A 10,739-nucleotide genomic window follows, 5' to 3' on the forward strand; every position below is an offset into this window, starting at 1 on the left:
GGGATGTTGTCCAGAATGGGATTTTTTTATATTGGTGAACAATTTTATGGATTTGTGGGCAGAACTATGTACAAGTCTTGCTATGAGTTACATAATTGCATTTCCATTAAACTCTTTTGTATACTAAACCTTGCAACAATACTTGTAATTCTATGTATAATTGAACTGAGTGTAGGCTTGGCAGTTTTCAGCTGATTTGCTATCCATATTCATGTCCAGAGGTCATTGGAGAGGCCCATGATAGGCTTGCAGTAGTTGTCTTGGCCTCTGTCAATGGCAGCATTCATTCACTGTGGAACCAGCAGGGCCAACTCCAGATTTCTATCAGTTTGTGTGGTACCAACCTTGCTCAGGACCCACAGTTTAATTGATCCAATCACATCGATTGGTCTCATGATTAGATTAGGCTCTAAGACCATAATCCATGATCTCTACTGAATCAATTAATAAAGAAGTCTTCACTTTTTTTATGATGAAAATATAAATGTGTTTCCTGTGTTTTGACAGTTTGCTTGCTGGGAAAACCTGGATGTAGGTGTTCATCTCCAAGTCTGTAGAGTCCCTGTAGCCACGGAGTCATTGGTCTCATTGGAGTTCCCATAGCTGCCTTCATGTCCTCATCCCCACTCAGGGTGGCTGTGGTATGTATGAGTAGCATCAACAGGAGCATGGAAGCCCACAGCATCCTTGAGGAAAAAAAGGGCTCAGTGTCAGGTCTTTTGGGATGAATTCTCATGTGAAGCTCCCAGGACCACCAAGTTTCTAGTGGTTTATGATTTTGCAACAGAGAAAGATAGAGAAAAAAGATAGAGAAAGCTATACCGGATGAAATTTTGCACATCTTGGGAAGAAATAAGAGAATCAAGCCCCACACAGAAAGATTTCAGGAGTATACTGATTCCTTTGGTATCATCGTCACCTATGAGGAGAGTGTATATGACAGGGTGGGTGAAAAATTTGTGTTCCAGAGAACAGGAGACACTCCAGCCTGTGCACATGATCAGTGTAGACATTGAGGATGCCCTGGAAGACACTACTCTTGGAGCTCTCCTCATCTGTGAGCTCTGCCAGAGACTAAGGCAGGTGGATGACATGGAAGACAAAGTGGAGGAGAAAACAGGAAGACTTTTCTTCACTCAGTGTGTTTCTACTGAAGATCTTGGATGGTTTTGTCTCTTTCTTTAATAAGAACTTGTGTTCCTTGAGTTTTTGACTAGTCTATGTTTCCTCTAAGAAGCATATTTAAGCATGAAGAGAAAGCCCACAGAATGGGAGAAGATCTTTGCTACCTGCTCCTTGGGAGAGTAATATACAGAATATACAAAGAGCTCAAAAAACTTAATACCAAAAAATTAAAATAAATGGGCAGAAGAACTAAACAGCTACTTCTCAAAAGAAGAAATATAAGTGGCTAACAAATACATGAAAAAAATGTTCAACATCTCTAGAAATCAGGGGAAGGCAAGTCAAAACTACACTGGTATTTCATCTCACTCCAGTCAGAGTGGCACATATCAAGAATACAAATAAGTGTTCATGAGGATGTGGAGAAAAAGATACTCTAATACATTATTGGTGAGACTGCAGATTAGTGTAACCACTCTGGAAAGCAGTATGGAGATTCCTCAAAAAACCAGAAATAAAACCAACATCTCTGGCTGGGGATGTGGCTTGCCTGGCATGCGCGGGGCACTGGGTTCGATCCTCAGCACCACATAAAAATAAAATAAAATGTTGTGTCCACCAAAAACTAAAAAATAAATATTAAAAAAAACACACCAACATCTGACCCTATTTCTATCCTATTCTTCAGTATTTTTCTTTCATGAGAGGATTATATTGCATATTTGAACTTATGTTTTCACATACAGATTATAATGTTTTTTTTTTAAACTAATGCTAACTTTAACAGATAAAATCCAAGTGGCTAATGGATTGCATATATTGATAAAATTTTGGAATACTATTTTAAAAAATGTTTACCAATTAAAATTAAATAAAATAAAAAAATCTACTTTGAATAAATGATATATTTTTTAAATTTATGCTTGGAGGATGAATGTCACACTTCTAAACCCTATGCTTTTAAAATAAGCCTTATGAATTACACTGAGAAAAGCACTCTTTCTTTTTTTTTTTTTTTATGCCATGCTCAAGAGTTTAATCAGGTAAGTTCTGTTTTTGTTTTTAAGACTGGTAGACTCACAACTGATTTTGTTGAGTGGATTGGTGGTGGCAGTAGGGGGATCCCTAAGATCAAACGATTTGTTTAAAAAAGCAACAGATTTCAGAGTTGTGTAAAAATCCTAATAATTTCAAAATAACCTTTATCTTGTTACAAAAATAAAGACGCTAACTCCTTTAGTTTAATTTCCCATAATAACCTGTAAAATAGCAACAGATTCAGGCTCAAAAACTGCTTTTCATTTCTAGTGGAAAATGAGAAGGTAGAACAGAGACTGGCAAGGCTTGTGCTCTTCTCAAACAGTGCGATTAAATACACTGATGACAGGAATCGCCTCAGTGAAACTGCAGTGGCTCTTTCAGAAAGCCTCCGAGAGCCCTCTAGTGACCGTGAAGGGGAGGTAAAGCAGAGATGATAGTGGAGACAGAAGCAGTTGTGAGTGTTCTCAAAGGAAAAGTGGGGGAGGGGAAGCTTTTGGTTAACAGCCTATTTACAATTAGGTAACTGTATACTTAAATGCTTTTCACCTGAGTGACATTTATAAATATGTTCTAAGAAACCTCACAGCCACAAGTCACACCAAAATCCCTTTGTCCAGTACCTGTGCTTTCCCCAGTTTTCCTCTTTAGTCAGTTTGCAATTTCAGGAGAGTCATGAGCATGCAACACCCAGAAAAGCGCGCCTGGCCCTTGAGGTGCACTGTCAACAGGAGTGGCCGGAAATAGGTTCTGCGCTCTCTCAGCTTCTGCTTAGACAACTCTCTTACATTCTGCTCTAACATTTCTCTCCCTTCTGTCCATTCCTCTGCATTTTGACAGATACTTTTCTACCCCAAGTTCCACCTCTGCAAAAGCGATATTTTTAAAATAGATATAATTCAATATATAGCATTCAAATTAACTATGAACAACCCAGGTGGGTTGAACATCACTCATTTTTTTTTTTTTTGTAGTAGGAGAGGAAGTTTCAATTGGAAGATGTAATGTCAACCCCCAACATCTAACTGTCTACTATGAGGAAGGGAAAATAACAATTAGATTTGCTATACTGATAAAGATGAAAAATGATATCGTTTGGATGCAAACTACAGGAAGATTTGCATATTGATGTTAACCACACAAGTTAGTTATAGCAGAAAGAAGGGCACTGGGACTGGGACTGGGCAAATGAATGTTGCTTTGGGTGTGTCTAATAAGCTTTTATTTCTTGGCTGGGTGATATATACTACATAATTATTTAATAAGCCATTCCTTTGTTTTATTTTCTTTTCTGTATTTGTGTGTTTTCTTCTTTTCTCTTTTCTTTATGTCACAATAAGATGACAAATAAAACACTCAGAAATAATGAAAGAAATATTTCATTTTCCAACATGCAGTCAGAGCATCCTTCAAGGGCTCTCATGAAAGAGGATAAACAGTCCAACTGCCCAGTTTCCAACAAACTGAATTTCATTACAAATCTCATGTCTTCTCCTAAACACTTCTTAGAGCTGGTGGGTGAATTAGACATCTGCAAGTGGGGCAAGTTCCAGAGTCAAGGTAAGGAAGGTTTGGGTTGGTATTTTGTTTTCATACAGGCAGAGGTGACAAGGGCTCTTAGAGGCTGTTGATACATGTGGGGTGAAGAATGTGTTCCCCTCAAAGTTCATGTGTTGGAAAGTTAATCCCTGAATTCATGTTTGTGGAGCTGAGGTCTTTGGGAAGTATTTAGGGCTAGATGAGGTCATGAGGCCTCCATAATGGGGTTCATGACTTTATAAGAAGAGAGAACTGAGTTGACAGACTCCTTTGCTCTTGCCTAGGGATGCCCTCTGCCATGCTCTGATGCAGCAGGAAGGCCCTTGTGGAAGCTGATGATTTTTGCACTTTCAGACTCCATCACACCCAAATACTGCCATGATTCTTAGAAACTCCAACACCCTCCACCCAACATCCTTTCTGATTAGTGTTCTGATCTCTTCCCCGACTGCCTTTATCCACACCTACAAGAGACACCCACTGCCCTAGACACCAGACAGCGGGTGTCATGCTTTTGGACATTCCAGCCTCCAGAAATGAGTCAGATGAGTCTCTGTATTTATAAACTGTATGTTGTATTCTGGTATAGTAGCAGAAAACAGACTATAGCAAATAGCAAAGACCAGAGGCCCAAATTTGGTTAGTAATAGCAAATGTGAAAAGGTAAGGTCTGGGAAAGGAGCTGAGGACCTGTCATCTTGCTGAGGTTAATGGAGTTTAGGAAACAGAGATGCCTCCAAAGAATAAGGGACACGCTAAGAGTTAGACTGAAATGAAACGAAAAAACTGAAGACACACTGACAGATTATCACACTGAGATCATCTTGGCAAATATAAGAGCCCTGAGAATGTGTATGGTGTGGGAAGTGGCTTTGAGGAGGCAGCCAGATCATCTCAGGCGGAAGTGAGAACATATGGGAGAAGCATTCGAGGGGGATTTTTAGGGTGAACATGTGCTAGATCAAAGTCATTCCATGGGGAGATCATCTCATAGGCAGATTCCCATTCTCTGAGCTCCCTGGCTTCTTTCTCTGACTCTAGTCAGTGAAATTTCTTCTGCTTACTCCTTCTCCCCAAACCCAGAACTTCATTGGCTTCTGTAATCTGCCCTCCTCTCAAGTCCCGCCTTTGTTGAATGTATCTTTATGTTCTGTAGAAATTCCCTGAACCAAGACTCCTTGGGGTCAGTGACTCTACTGGAAGAATGATTTCTCACAGCAATGGGAACTGATTTTATTCTGCAGAAGTGAAAATCAGAGGCAACAAGAGTGGCAACAGGAGTGCAAAAAATTATACCAACGAGCACAGGATATAATTTAGCTATCAAGCTTGATCTTTTAAGATATCACTTCATTAGAAGGACCAAATATTTATCTCCTATTCATCAAAGTCATCTGTTAATAAGTTTGCTTCACTCTCAAATCAGAAGCCATGACAACTCAGGTAAATCCCCCCCTACTTTTTTATATTTCCTTGTTATGGTTTAAATATGAGTTGTTCCCCAAATGCTCATATGTGAGATAATGCAGGAATTTTCAGAGGTGAGTAGATTAGATTATGAGGAATATAACCTAATCAGTGCATAAATTCACTGATATGGATTAACTGGGCAGTAACTGTCAAGAAGTAGGGTGTGGCTGGAGGAGGTGGTCACTGGGGGGTGTGCCCTTGGAGTTTATATTTTGTCTTTGGTGAGTGGAGCTTTCTCTCTCCTTCCTGGTTCTCATGTCCTGAGCTGCTGTGGAGTTGGCTCACTATGGACTGAACCTCTGAAACCATGAGACAAATAAACTTTTTCTCTTCTAAGTTTTTCTTGTCAGGTCTTTTGGTTTTAGTGATGAAAAAGCTGACTAAAATGCTCTGGTGTGTAAAATGTTACCTGTAAAATAATTACTGCTTAAAATACTTGCTGAATGACTGAGGTGATGAATAAAGGAAAGCACCTCAAGTAAATGATAATTTTCCACTTTCAGAAAAATCAAACATCATGCCATCCTCCCTCCTGAAAATAAAGCCTTTTTCCCCCCTAATTTCAGCCATTTCTAGACTCAGTTTTCTAAGGTGTGAGCACCAGGAAAGTTTCACCTCAGGTACGCAGCCCCTATCAATGTTTCCACTTAAAGTTCTCTTGGTCTTTTTATTAAGTGGTCACACTATATTTAGTAAAGTCAGAGATTTCAAATCTCATTTCCATCAGAGATAGATTTGTGACATTTGGCAAGTGGTTCACATTCTGAGTCTCACTTACTTTATTTGTGAAATGTGAACAATATCCATATTCTAGAGTAGATATTCAATACCTCAATGTAAAAATATGCTAAGTGCCAAATGGCATAAAGCGATGCATAATAAATATTAATCTAACAGTGACTGGGTTATATTCATTCCACTCCTGGAACACAACTGGCTCTTTAGAATCATATCTCTTCAGTTAATTATTATTCCAATAAATCTCCACAGATAATCTTTCTAGAGTAATCATTCTAAACCCCTGTCTTCAACACATCTGATGGCTGCTTCATGCATAGAGGAAGGAATTAGAGGTAATCCCAAGCCTTGGCAATCAGGACAATCCTGCCTGACTGTTCCTTGCTCTTGCCAGAACTCCCCATGCACCACCCTGGCCTGAAAATTTTTTGAGAATAAGAGCCTTTTCTGGAGACTATCATGCTAAGTGAAATAAGCCAATCCGAAAGAACCAAAGGCCAAATGTTTTCTCTGATATTCGGAGGATAATTCATAATAAGGGGGTGGGGCTAAGGAAGAATAGAGGTACTTTGAATTAGACGGATGGGAGTGAAGGGAGGGGAGTGGGAGGGGTGTGGGAAGGAGAGTGGAAGGAAATGGACATTATTACCCTACATGCATATATGATTACATGACTGGTGTAGCTCTACATCATGTTACAACCAGAAGAATGAGAAGTTATATTTCATTTATGTATGATGTGTCAAAGTGCATTCTACTGTTGTGTAGAACTAATTAGAACAATTTTTTAATTCTCCGGTCAGCTTTTGTGAATGGTAGTTCTTATGTACTGTGTTACACTAGTTCAGATTAAATATTTTCTAATCAATCATTTCTGACACAAAAATTGCTTCCTTTCATAGTATCCAAAGTCCCACTCCCAGGTGAGAGAAGACTGGGCTCTGAGTTTCTTGGAGAAAATCAATAAGTTGACATGTTTTCTCTTTACAAAGAGATGGGGCAGGGCGAGCTAGTTCTAGCCCCAAAGAAAGAGGATTAATAGGCAACAAACATGCTGTTCCATTCTTCTCAAAAAGGAACTACATCCTCAATACATAGGTACTTTTCAACATAACAGTGGCTCCCAAGGCTTTTTTTATGGCAGAGGCCTGGGTTCCACTGGGAACCTTTCCTCTCCCTCTCCCACCCATGGTAGTGGGCCAGGACTTGGTTTGTCTCAGTCATCTTATGCATGTCATGCTTCTTCTTAATCAAGGGACCCTGGTTGTGAAAGGCTTGCAAAAGCTTCTGTGGTAGCTTCTCTGGGTGCTTATTTTTTTGGCATTCACTGACCATCCATTTCTTGGCTAGGAAGCGGTGACAATGGTCAGCTAGGGGCACAGGGACCTGGTAGAAATGGCTACCCTTGAGGATGGGTACCAGCCCAATTACAGGACTACAGCTTTTCAGTGCTTTATGGAAGATGGTGTAGGGGTTGCATTTGATGGTTGCCTGTTCATCTCCAGAAGCAGCATGGCACTTCTCAAACTGCTATCTGTTAGGTTGGTTTGAGGTGGCTAAGGGAACAAAGCACCAGGCAACCCAGGCGCGTGAAAGATCAACCAATGAGGCACCGACAGACAAGCAGTGGTAACCACCTGTCAATCAGTGGAATCTCCTGACTGATCCTGGAAGGACATGGAGCTCAGCAAGATCCCCTGACCAACCCCAGGAAGACAAGGGACCCTAAAAATCTTCCTTTTCTGTTCCAAGCCCTCTCTTCCTGCCCTAAGCCTGATAGAATTCCAGTCTGGCTGAGCCTGGGCGCAACTCCCCGGGGACCGCTCTGTTGGACTGGAGGGTCTCGCCTGAGAGAGAATCTCAATAAAGTCTTGTTCAGCAGCTTTTAATCTGCCTCCTTTTGGTCCCCGGTGCCTGACCTTACACTTTCTTTTCACAGATTCCAGAGTCTGGTTCATGAGAGATCTGGCCAGTCCTTTGCTTCCTCCTTTCATCATCATGTTGGTGAATTTACTCATCACTGGGTCTGCAAACACGGAGCTAATTTTCTCGGCTGGGGCAGCTTTTATGAACTGAGTTTTCTGGAGCTCCTGGTCATATTTCTCCTCCTCAGTGAGCTCAGCCACAGGCTTTTGGTAATGCTCCTTGTCAATTAGGGGATCTCTGAATTCAGGACCATAGTGGCTCCACCTCACCTGGGTTTGCTCTAGAAGTGGACAAACGGCATGCAGCATGCCTGGTGCCAAGCCTGACCAACCTCGCAGAACCTTCAGTGCGGGGCTAGCCATCTTGGCTGGCTACGAGAGGATCCCCCTAGAACAATTTTTGAAGAAGGACTACAAGTAACATTGGATGTTGAAAAAAAAAAAAAGAAAAAGAGTTTATAAAATGCTTCTTTCCAGGTGGGACATAACTCGGCAGTAGAGCACTTACCTAGCTTGCCCAAGGCCTTGGGTTCAATCCCCAGCAATACACACAAATTTCTTTTTTCTTTTTCTTTTTTTTTGTTTTTGGACAGGTTTTTAAAAAATTAATTAATGCCCTATAGTTATACACAATAGTTGGGTTCATTTTGATAAAATCATACATAAATAGAATTTATTTTACTTCATTTCAGTTCCCAGTACCCCACCTTTTCCTCTTCCTATTATTCTTCTTCTACTCTACTGATCTACCTTGCACTCATTTATATGTTTTTAATTTTTGCTTTATAGCTATACTCAAAGGTGGAATTCACTGTGGTATATTTACACACACGTGCACATAGCATAATTTGCAAATTTGTTTTGCATTTACTCCCCATTCTCAACTTTCTTCCCTTCCCCTCAATCTCCTACTATACTCATCTTCTGTCTTTATGATATTCAACCCACCCCTTCCCCCTTACTTTGCCTTAGGTTCTGCATATGAGAAAGAACATTCAACCCTTGATTTCCTGAATCTGGCTTATTTCACTTAGTATGATTTTCTCCTTCACTTACCAGAAAGTCATTCTTCTTTATGGCTGAGTGAAACTTCACTGTGTATATAACCACATTTTCTTAATCCATTCATATATTGATGGGCACCTGAGCTGGTTCCACATCTTGGCTATTGTGAGTTGCATGGCTGTAAACAATGATGTGGCTGTATCACTATGATATGCTGATTTTTCTTTTGGATAAATACCAAGGAGAGGGATAGCTGAGTTATATGGTAGTTCCAGTACTAGTTTTATGAGGAATCTCCACACTACTTTCCACAGTGGTTGCACTAATTTGCAGTCCCTTCAATAATGTCTGAGTGTACCCATTTTCCCACATATTTGCCAAAATTTATTGTTTCTTGTATTCTGGATAATTGCCATTCTGACTGAAGTGAGCTGAAATCTCAATGTAATTTTGATTTTTATGTCCCTGATTGCTAGAGATGTTAAACATTTTTTCATATATTTATTGGTTGTTTGTATTTCTTCTTTTGAGAAGTGTCTGTTTAGTTCTTTGGCCCATTGATGTATTTTTTTTATGTTAGGTTTTTGAATTTTTACGTATTCTGGATACTAATTCCTGAGGAGCAGGTGGCAAAGATTTTCTCCCATTCTGTAGGCTCTCTTCACACTCTGGTTTCCTTTGCTGTGCAGGAGCTTTTTAATTTGATGTCATCCCACTTATTGATTCTTGGTTTTATTTCTTGCATGTTAGAAGACTTCTTAAGGAAGTTGATGCCTGTACCAACATGTTGGAGTGTTGGGCTTACATTTTCTTCTAGCAGTTAAAATGTTTCTGGTCTAATTCCTTGGTCTTTGATCCACCTTGAGTTGGCATTTGTGCCCCATGAGGGAGGGGGTTCAATTTCATGCTTCTACCTAAGGATATCCAGTTTTCTCAGCACTATTCATAAAAAAGGCTATATTTTTTGGCATTTTTTTGGTATTACAATTCATATTTCACATATAGAATACAATTTTTGATATCTCTGGTTGTATGTAAAGTATGTTCTCACCAATTCGTGTCTTCATACATGTACTTTGGATAATGATATTCATCTTTTTGGGTATATTTTTGGCATCTTTATTGAGTATCAGAGAACTGATACTCAACAAAGTATGTATGTTTGCCTCTGTGTCTTTTATTCTATTCTATTGGTTTTCATGTCTGCTTTGGTGCCAGTACCATGCTGTTTTTGTTATGTAGCTCTGTAGTATAATTTGAGACCTGGTATTGTGATGCTTCCAGCATCATTCTCTTTGTTCAGGATTGTTTTGACTGTTCTGGGTCTCTTATTCTTCCAAATACGTTTTAGAACTGCTTTTTTCTAATTCTGTGAAGAATGTCATTGGTATTTTGATGGGTATTGCATTGAATCTGTATAATGATTTTGGTAGTATGGCCATTTTGACAATATTAGTTCTGCTATCCAAGAACATGGGAGGTCTTTTCATTTCTAAGTTCTTCAATCTATTTCTTCAGTGTTCTGCAGTTTTCACTGTAGAGGGCCTTTACCTCCTTCATTAGATTAATTCTCAAGTATTATTTTGAGGCTATTGTGAATGGGATAGTTTTCCCAATTTATTTTTTCAGCAGATTCACTATTAGAAAGTGACTGATTTACGAATGTTATCTTGTATCCTGCTACTTTACTTAATTTGTTTATCAGCTCTAGAAGTCTTCTGGTGGAGTTATTTGGGTCTTCTAAATATAAGATCATGTCACCAGCAAACAGAATAATTTGAATTCTTCTTTTCCTATTTGTATCTCTTTAATTTCTTTCTCTCCATTTGGTATAATGTTGGCCTTGGGTTTGTCATACATAACCTTTACAATGTTGAGGTAGGTTCCTTGTATCTCTAG

General features: G+C 39.4%; 2 pseudogenes; one reads left to right on the plus strand and one right to left on the minus strand.

The window, feature by feature from the left end:
* Positions 1 to 611: 611 nt before the first annotated feature.
* LOC143391325 (RNA polymerase II subunit A C-terminal domain phosphatase SSU72 like protein 3 pseudogene) lies at positions 612 to 1,154 on the plus strand (annotated as a pseudogene).
* A 5,824-nt stretch (positions 1,155 to 6,978) lies between these two features.
* Positions 6,979 to 8,198, minus strand: LOC143388299 (small ribosomal subunit protein uS7m pseudogene; annotated as a pseudogene).
* Between the last annotated feature and the right edge of the window lie 2,541 nt (positions 8,199 to 10,739).

This window comes from Callospermophilus lateralis, chromosome 2, assembly GCF_048772815.1.
Source record: "Callospermophilus lateralis isolate mCalLat2 chromosome 2, mCalLat2.hap1, whole genome shotgun sequence".
NCBI classification, from domain to species: Eukaryota; Metazoa; Chordata; class Mammalia; order Rodentia; family Sciuridae; genus Callospermophilus; species Callospermophilus lateralis.